Source organism: Lathamus discolor, chromosome 4, assembly GCF_037157495.1.
Source record: "Lathamus discolor isolate bLatDis1 chromosome 4, bLatDis1.hap1, whole genome shotgun sequence".
NCBI classification, from domain to species: domain Eukaryota; kingdom Metazoa; phylum Chordata; class Aves; order Psittaciformes; family Psittacidae; genus Lathamus; species Lathamus discolor.
In genome coordinates, this window is record NC_088887.1 from 7,862,919 (window position 1) to 7,873,499 (window position 10,581).

The window sequence follows — 10,581 nt, forward strand, 5'->3', positions numbered from 1 at the left end:
TGAAAGAGCAGACCTTGATCATGAGCCATCGAACTGCTGTTTGAAACCTGTAAAACATTGTCACGGCACCTCTGAAAATGCTTTTATTCTTTCCTTAGTTCAAGGTTTCCTCTTCATTTAGGGTTATTATTTACTCTATTATGTGTTAAGCAGTCTCAGTGTGCTCTGTGTTGAGCAAGACACAAAACAAAACCAGTCCCAGACCCCAGAATACTCCCAGTTTGAAACAAGGTCCATGCAAGTAAAGCATGGTTTTGGAGCCAAACAAGAGGCCCAGACATGGCCCATGCTTTCATACTAATGTATTTTACATGAGATAGTGGTGAAGGTGACCATATGTTCCTGAAGTACCTACAAAGCAGGTGCTGTCCTACTGAGAAAAGCAAGGTGAAAGAAGTTTATATTGAAGTGACTCCTGAAAGGTCAAGAGCCATTTGCCTGGTGCCCTTAAACCGAAGAAGTCTGTGATCCTTTCTCCATCCCCCTAATTTTTGCTTTCCTGATAATGCTGTGTTTGCTGCAACTGAGTAAGACTCAGTTGGAGCATGAAACAGCATGAATGGAGAATTAAGCAGGATGAGCAAGTCTCAGCTCTGTATCTTTAAACCTCATATGCAAATAGCATCATCTGCTTGTTTTCAGCACCTGGAAGACATCAGCATCCGGGCAAAAAACAGTCAGACAGAGCATGTCAGGATAAAGGAAATCTGAGGGGGAATTTCCGCCTTGAAAATCTCATCCTCTCCAGAACAGGATGTGCGCTTCATCGAATGGTATCTGACTTCAAATTATCATGTAAGTAGACATGCTCAGTTCTGTATTCCTTTCTCTTCCTGAACAGCCTCCAAAACACAGACACTAATAACTCCGTTTCTTAGTTGCAGGTATCTAGAAACATGAGCCTTATTCAATCAGACCTTGATTTCACTGTAGCAATCATCATCTCCAAGGTGTTTTGTTGCCTTATTCTATACTCAGAAACAAGGCTGAGGATTGTTCTGATAAATTTCTGGGGAGCTATAACCCTGCCATTAGCTCAGTTGGCCCATCCAAGTCCAATCTTTCCACTCACCTTTCATTCAAGAAAGCACTTCTCATATTATCCCCAGACTCTGGCAGTAGGGCGGAAGAGGTGAAGTCAAGCTTCGAACAAAGAAGAGAAATGTATTCACAATGTTCCCAAACAAGAAATTTGAAAACTGTCTCTTGTTCTTTCATGAGGAATTATAGAATCATAGAATGGTTTGGGTTGGAAAGGGCTAGGGATCATTTTAAGATCATCCAGTTCCACACTTTGCCATGGGCAGGGATGCCTCACACTAGACCATGTCACCCAAGGGTCCAACCTGGCCTTGAATGCTGCCAGGGATGGAGCATTCACCACTTCCTTGGGCAAACTGTGCCAGTGTTGATGAAAGATTATAAGGAATACTATTTAGCTACTATAGTCAAGCACGCACACAGTATGAATGAATGCATATCTTTTTCATTAACTTCGTGGACTTAATGCACTTGTCATCTAAGTAAAGTTGTGTAGATTTATCTGGTCTCAAAACTATGGTGTATTTTTTCTTTTAATTATGGTTGGGTTTTGTTGTTGCAGTTTTTTATTTTTTATTTTTTTTCGGTCTAGTTTCTATTAATGAACATGGTACTGGTAATTTTATTCAGATATGGGATATTTTCAAGCTTCCCTCACCTGCCATTGTACCACTTTCCACCTGCCATTGAACCAGCAAACTAATTCCACCAGATCTTAACATTATTTGTATTTTGTCTATAGCAGGGATAAATGAATTAGTTTCTAACATAATAATTTTATGTTAGAGTAAGTCACAGAGCACAGCAGCTCAGCTACAGCTGAGTGATCCAGAAGCTGAATTAATTGTTGGGGTTAGTAGAAAGTGCCCACAGTCATCTGTCAGGCAGGTTTCTCCTTCTAGCTGTGTTTATGCTTGGAATCAAAAGGTGAAGTCTGCACAATCAGCATCCCAGTCCCTGTGCTCCAGATTGTCAGATTACAGCATTTACCTTTCTTGCCATTACACACAAATCCTTTGAAGAGTGAGGTAACCGTAGCTGATTGTCAGGATGTAGTATTCTTAAGTAGAGTCCAAGGTACCTAACACATAAAAACCCATAAATAAATAAAGGCTACCACTGATTAACAGAAAAAAGCTGTTCAAACTCTCTCTATATATGTCAGAGTTCCCAGCTTCATGAGAGTCATGTGTCATACTCCTAATCCAAGCGCCAACGTGTTTTTGCCTTCACAAGATGATCATTGTTGTTGCAAGCTCCTGGTTCCCATGTCTCTGAACTTTGTGGATGAGCTTCTACATACTCTACATTTTAAGAACAGCTTTGAGAGTCAAAGCTGAGTTCCAGCATTTGTCCACCCTCTTTATGGCAGTGACCTTAGAAATACCTGGCTGTGGGCTCATTCAGGTGTTACGGCCAAGGAAAACTCTTAGGCACTTATTACACTTTGAAATACATCCAAGTATATGCTTGCCTGGACAATGGATGTACTTAGTATTTTCTGACTGATCAGCCATTTCTGTATATTCTTTGAGTCCTTCAACAACATAAAGAACCCAGTACATTCAATCCATGAACTTTCTCGAAGGGTCTTCAGAGCAGGTAGAATCTGTAGACAACCTAGGCAAAGGATACTGGTTCCTAGGGTAAGGCAAGATGGACGCATGAAACTGCATCTCAGAAGAGATGAACAGGCTGCTCAAACCATTCTCCAACAGCCTATTAGCCATATACCCACCATATTTTTTCTGCTCTCTTACTAACATGAAAGCCATCAAGAAAGCCAGGAAATTTTCCCTGTTGGTAGAGGAAGAGAAGTCTTTGTGGCATCCCTGGAAAGCACTGTGTTACTTCTCATGAGATCTAAGAATTTACAGTCTGTTGCTAGTTCTGGAAATGCATTCCCTCAATAGAATCACAGAATTAAAATGGTTTGGGTTGGAAAGGACCTTAAGATCATCCAGTTCCAACCCCCTGCCATGGGCAGGGACACCTCACACTAGACCATGTCAGCCAAGGCTCTGTCCAGCCTGGCCTTGAACACTGCCAGGGATGGAGCATTTACCACTTCTCTGGGCAACCTGTGCCAGTCCCTCACCACCCTCACAATAACGATCTTCTAACTTATATCTAACCTGAACTTCCCCTATTTGGTTTAAACCCATTACCCCTTGTCCTTTTACTACAGGCCCTTGACGAAGAGTCCCTCTCTGGCATCCCTGTAGGCAGCCTTCAAGTACTGGAAGAATAAAAGCTGTTGTTTCCTCAGTTCCAGTTTGCAGACCTATTATATGAATTGGCTAACTCGCTGCTAAAGTCTATCATGAGTGAATGATTACAGAAGACTATAGTCTGAATAGGAGTAAAGACAATAGAAGACAAATAATGAATTCTGCAATTAAGGGAACGTGATTGGTGTCTTGTAGTAGTTTAATTGTGGTGTCTAATAATGACACCAAAAAACTGTGTCTCTTCCACTAACATGCTTCAAAAATGGCTTCTTGAATGGATTCTCTGGGGTTACTGAAGAGCTTAAGCTTACCTTGCCATCTCCCCATCAGCAAGGAAACACTGGTAAGGGGTGTCCTCAAGAGTAAGTGATTGTTGTGATGAGTATCTGGAGTTAATATCTCTGAAATATTGTCACTTGTGTCAGATCTAGGTGAAACTGGCTAACCTGTTCAAGCAACATTGTAAGAAGGAAAAGAATAGAAAGGAAATTATAAGCAAGCTAACATCACAATCTTCCATCTTCCTCTGCAACAGCCCACTTGTCCTTGTAAGCCTTGCTTCCTCAGGCAGCAGTTTTAGTTTACCCTCTGAGCAGCAAAAGCACCCAATAGTCTTTTCTGGCACAGTTTGATAATTTACTGATGAAAAGGACAAATAACCAGTTTCTGATGTCACCTGTGCTGGTGTGGCAATCCTCTGGAGCGCTGCTGAAGTCACTGGAGTTACTCTGCATTTGCACTGGGATGAGCAGATCAAGACATAGCCTCATTTGAAACTTCTTTTTTTTAGGGAAGCATAAGAATTTCCATTTAGTATTACAATACTGAATTGGGAGTTTATTATTATACTGTTATTATCCTATGGCCTGTGTTAGTGGGAAGAGTCATTTCTCAGTGTAATTTTGTATTTCCTGGATCTTTGGATGTCTCAGCCACAGTACTTTAGCTAGTAACAGTGCAGATGTGACTGAGCTGTAACAACCTGATGGTATTGCTTTACCACATAAACTGTGATTTTCAGTTGTGTAGCATATCATTTGCATTTGTTGTTGTTTGCAGCTGTGTGACAGCAGAGCTCTTCACAGTGTGCCAGAACTGTTTTCATCCTGGATGTTAACATTTTCACAACAGGACTGGGTGATTTTGGCTGGAGCTAGTTTGCTTTTGTAGGTACATACATTCATATACATAACCTATTGTGCCTTCTCCACTGTTCTGCAAGTCCATTTAATGCTGATCTTTGAATCACAGAATAGCTTGGGTTGGAAGGGATCTCCAAAGGTCACCTAGTGATCACCTAGCATTGTGTTTTGAGAGAACCTGAAGTAATTATGAAGATAGGCTGAGAAAGTTGGGGCTGTTCAGCCTGGAGAAGAGAAGGCTGCGTGGAAACCTCAGAGCAGCTTCCAGTATCTGAAGAGGGCCTATAAGGATGCTGGGGAGGGACTCTTCATTATGGACTGTAGTGATAGGACAAGGGGTAACGGGGTAAAACTTAAACAGGGGAGGTTTAGATTGGCTATGAGGAGGAAGTTCTTTACTGTAAGGGCACTGGAATGGGCTGCCCAAGGATTTGTGAATGCTCCATCCCTGGCGGTGTTCAAGGCCAGGTAGGACAGAGCCTTGGGTGAGATGGTTTAGTGTGAGGTGTCCCTGCCCATGGCAGGGAGGTTGGAACTAGATGCTCTTAAGGTCCTTTCCAACCCTAACTATTCTATGATTCTATGATTCTATAATTAGGCTTTACATGGGTAAAACTGAAACTAACGATTCTGATCAGGGAAATGTGTCTGCAACAAAGAGTCCTTTGCACTTTTAGATTAATATAAATACAACTCTTAGTGACTGTCATCTCTCCTAGCACTGGACTGGGTGATGTTGGAGTTGATATGCTACAACTGAGTGGAAGGAAAGAATGCAAGATAATAGGAATAACATGTTGCTGTCTTGATAGGATGCTGAGCATTGTAAATCAGTGTGGACTTCAGCCAGAAACAGTCTTCAGCCCCTGCTGAGAGTGTCAGCAGCACAGAGTTCCCCAAGTTTATGTCCCTTTGCACAAAAGTTGTGCAAATTTGAGCCCCTCCTCTCTGGTTCAATAAATTCTGAAATAGAGAAATCTTGGTTCTCCATTTCTGGAACTGCTGATTTAAATCTCTAGGGATTTGGTTGGGGTTTGGGGTGGTGTTTTTTTTTGGTGTTTTTTTTTTTTCCTGTGTATTTTTTCTCTTAAAATGTCTTCAGTTGGATGAAATAAAATTCTTTTTCTGCACTGTATTGGCAGAAACAGTAGAACATCAGTCATAGAATCCCAATGTATTTTCAGCCAGCGCTAAAAGCATGTTCAGATACGCTGAGAATGGCCAGTAAGGGCTGATGCTGGCCTTAACAACAGCTAGTAATGCACTGTCTTCAGACGAAATGCATCACCCTACACTAAGGTTAAATAAGGTATTTGGAAGGCAGTTTCTTTATGCTTTTGCTTCTGTTTTGAAAGAGTATGCCCTTTGTGGTGAGCTCTTTGGGTGAAATTCCACAGTCCTCATCTGGAGTGTCAATAGAAGTGGAAATCCTTTGGGGGTGAAAAGTGCTGTATCTGTAGTTGGCCAAAAGTCAGGTGAATAAACATCATTTCCATGACAAACATAACCCATAGTCAATGAATATCATAACTGAATAGAATGTGGTCAATTTATGTGTTACCATACTGGGATCTCTGCTAGACTCCTCCTTACCTGTTGGGTTTCTTCCTTTTAGGTTCATGTCCAGTTTCCCTCTCTTTCAGGATGTAAATGTTACAGCCTGCAGAATCCTTGTTGTGCTGTCACACAAAGGATGTTCCTGAGATTGTAGGAGATGCAACTTAAATATATGGTCTGAAAAGGAACTGGCTTGATCTGTTAAATCCCACAGTTAGTGAGCTGTCAAAGTGTTCTTATTGTGCAGTTCTGCATGAGGCTGACACAGCATACCTACCCCTACCCTGCTGGAATAAAGTAGGGTTTTTTCCCTATTTTGAATTAATAGAATCCTATGCACTAGTAGGACAAAGAAAGAGTGTAACCCTGGTGTGATGAAGTCTCTCAGTTGGGAAGCAGTAACTCAGAAAGGAAAGTCCAGCTTGTGCTGAATGACTGTGTACGACCTTTTGGTGCAGTGCTATGGCTGGGTGACCCCAGTGAGTGATGGCTGGGTAATCACTGAGTGTATAAACAGACAACACTGAATAAAGAGATCAGATTTCCTCTGCAAACAGCACTGGTGATATGTATCTGACACTAGATGTGTGCCCAGTTCTGCTGTCTACACTTCAAAAAGGTGATGAAAAAATGACGAGGGTTTAGAAACAATTACAAATATGACCGCAGAGGGAGTCTTCATAATGAGAGCGCAGCTCAACTGGAAGTTAGATGAAAGCTCAATGGTGGTGGTAGGTAACTGTATGGACAGGAGATTTTGATCAAACAGCTTGGGCAAAGGCAGAAATGACAAAGAGGCTGAGAGTTTACATATTGAGAGATAGACAAATCCACACTGAAAATGAAGTTCAGACAGTTATCACAGGGCCAAAGAGTTGCCTGAAAAAACTCATCAGCAAATGCAGCGTATTTTTCCTTACTAGAAGTGACTGGGTAAATTTACATTATGGCTGTCTGTGTGCCCAGGGCATGTTCTCCAGCTTAGCAAGAGGTTTTCAGGTTTTATAGAAGATTTCCGTGCCTCTTACTGCACTGGAAGTCAAGATAACCTCACCGTTTTTTCCTGTAGCGATAAAACCTATGTGCCTACCTGCTTATCTGCTTGTTTAGCATGTGGGATTGCTTATTTGGGTGGGGGGAGTTGAGCACAATCCTAAAAGCTGAGACATTTTCTACTAAGAATCTACAGAAGAGTGAATTAAAGTTACTGGGCTCACTCTTCAGCTTCTTGCCATAAACAAAGAAGCTTGCCTATGCTGATTTCAGTTTTGTTCTTGCCTGAAAACGGCACATTTGGCAAATAACTGGGATCTTGCTGCTGCTGCTGCTTGTGTCTTCACCTCACTCCTCAGTTTCTTCAGGCCAACTGCAGCTGTTGTGTGGGTGCTGAGCAGCTTGGAAAATAATGATTTGGAACTCAACAGCATATTGTGTGTGAGCAATGAATTTATTGCCAAGAATATGTATAAAATAAATTACTGCCATGAGCTGTTCAGAAATCCTTACTCTTTTTTTTAGCTATGGCATCTCCTTGTGCAGCTTGGCCACTGCTGGCAGCCTGGAGCTCTGTCAGGGACTGGATGTACCTGGGCAGGAGACCATGACTTGGAATATGACAGCAGGAGGCTGAAAGAGGGAATCAAAGGGGCTGGCTGAAAGGCAGAAGCCAGGTTTTGCTCTGGCGTGGTGTGGGGCCAAGGTAATTTGTGTGAGGCAGGCAGCTGTGAGCAGCTGGATGAGGAGAGAAGGACCAAGGTGAGAAAGAAGCAGGACAGAGACACATAGTAGGATGGGTTAAAAGAGCGAAATTGGAAGGAAGAGTTTTCATTCCTTTACAGGCTCTGGGCTGAAAACTAAGAATCATGAATTCCTTCTTTAATCACTTACCTGCAAATAACAGTGTGAGAGGGCTTAATCTCTATCAGGTATTTGACAACACGTCTTAGAGAGTGTTGGTTGAATCTCTTACTCCTGTTAATGAAGCATACATGTGTCACTAGTGTGCCATGCTTTTGTGGTTCTAGTTTTAAAGTGTGAAGGTGAAACTTTGAAAGAAAAGATGTCATATGGTTGTGTAATTAATGGTAGAACCATAGTGTGCATCCACACTATGTAGGCAGCATGAAAAAAGGCACACTAATTATTTCTGATTTCACATTATCTGTCATTGCAATGGCTACTTGTGTTTTAGTAGTGTTTTTATAACAACGCCTTTCAGTTTGTTGACTAGTATGGTTCAGCCTGGCAGGTAACCTGTGTCTCTAATCTAGTAGGTGGTGACTGCTTTCTGCAAGGCTTCTGCCTGAGCATACTGGTGTTGCAACTCAGCCTCTGCTGAAATCCTCAGTCTGCCTTCATTTTCTCATACTCTTATCATTCTCTTTCTATGGCTTCCCTGGATCCCATCTGTCCAAACCAACACATGCCAAATTCTGCTGCCCATCTGTTCGCCTACACAGAGAAGCGTGACCACATCCCCACAGCCTCAACCAATTTCATTCACTTCCTGCTGTATTTGGATTCCAGATAAAGCTTTTTTTTTAAGAAACCTTCCCCTAATCTGTCCACTTACTGATACTGATGTGTGTGCTTTTATTTAGAAAGAGGCTTTATCACAATTGGCTGTGTTGCCCTCCTAAAAATGACTGTGTAAGTAAGTTTGTGAATTGAGACCATGCGAAGGGCATGCATTTCTTTGTGTCTGTTCCCATTATGCGTTCAGTCCTGGTGTCTCCACATTTCAGCTGTCACCTGGTTTCATCAGGAAGTTCTTGCATCAAGAATTTGCATTTGTCCATTTCTGTGTTAGCAGTAGCATCAAATGCCCCACTCATCAATATGTCCCTGTTATGCTTGATGTTATATGAACACGTGAAAATACAGCCTCTTCCCCTGATTGCTTGCAATGTGCTAGCACCACGTACCTCATATCTCTGCAGCAAGCAGTTCTCATTTTATTCCCTGATATAGATGCCTGCAAAATCAACATAATCTGGAGGCAATGGATGATTTTACCTAGGCCTCCAAACCTGTGTTTGTTGCTGATAATTTTGGTTCACTATTCAAGCATACCCAGGCAAAATGGTCTGGATTCAGAAGCCTTTGTATCCCAGCTCTTACTTTTCTCTACATGTTATTCTGTAACATAAGTCCCTGATCTATGGACATTTGTTTTATAGCCCTATGTAAAGTACCATATGTTTTACAGAACAGAACAATAGTGACAGCCACATATTCATCCAATGTTGTTTGGGATTTGGATGTCTTTCCTCCTTCTCTCTGTCTCTCTTCTTTAGGTCACTGTATTGTTTTCAGAACTGGCACATCTCAGCAAGTTACATGTAATTGGTCTCTGCTTTACCTGGGAGCTCCTGGAGACCTGTGCCAAGAGTTTGTCACAAATTTAAGACATGCAGTTTATAGAAAAGATAATCCCAGCAAAGTGGTAAAATTTAGCTTCTTTTTTGCAGTCATGACATCCAAGCAATGAGTAAACCCACCAGAATACCTGTCTGGCAGCATACTCCACTGTTGTGCTGGTCTGTAAGCCAAAGCACTTCAAGTGATATCCAGTGAAAGCAGGACACCATTGCCTGGGAAACCAAATAAATAGAAGCACACAGCCATCCATCACTGCCATCTGGAAAAGATTGGGCTGAACGTCTTCCTGTCAGGATCTGCTACAGTATTTATTTGTATAGCTGAGCTTTGACTTTGGGGATTTCAGCAAAATATTCCTGTCAGCAGTGATCCGAAGGGAAGATTTGGGCCTGATTGTCAGGCTGGTGTTAATTCCTCTGGTCAATTTTGCAAAATTATAATTGTAACTAATAGTTGCATTTCTTTTTTTTCACATGTAGGGACTTCACATGTGTGGAAACAACATGCAAGAGATGATCTCATTTTGGCATTATGTGCACGTGTTACCAAAGCACCGTGAATGATCATGAGCTGGTGACATGTACAGGTGTAAATGATTCATGATGGATGAGTTTGCTCCTCCAGTGTATGTCTAAACCTGATAAGAAGAACCAAGTTTTTGCTTAGCGTGAATAGTTTACTGAGTTCTCCTAAAATCAGAAGATAAATAAAAGCTGAAAGATGAAGTTATTTTAAACATTCAAAATAAGAACACCTGAATGTACTAATGTGCAAGGAGCTTGTGAATCAGATAAGTAGTTCTGAGGTTAAGGCTGAGCTAATGGATGTATATTGCAATGCAGCAAACAAACCTTGAAATTTAATAAAGAGGTACTTCAAACTGAAGGACAGCATGAGGCGTACATGATACACAGAGCAGAAGAGGGTAAAGAAGCAGTTTTTGGTTACAACACTGCAATGAAAAGTGCATTCATGTATTTAAGCGGGGACACAGAATAGGGAACAATGTAAACGTGCATTTGCTGCTAACCACCAAGGCAGAAGAGTGTAAGAATAAAATGTTCTCAAACCAGCAAATGCCACAAAATGCCAAGTTTAGGGAGGAGCATAGACTTTATGCGTACTGATAACTGTCAGAAATTCCCTTTAGTCAAAGAAGGACTAAACAGTTTCCTAAACTGAATGGGGAAAATAACCTTATTGTTCAGAAGGGAGGGTGTCTAGTTAGT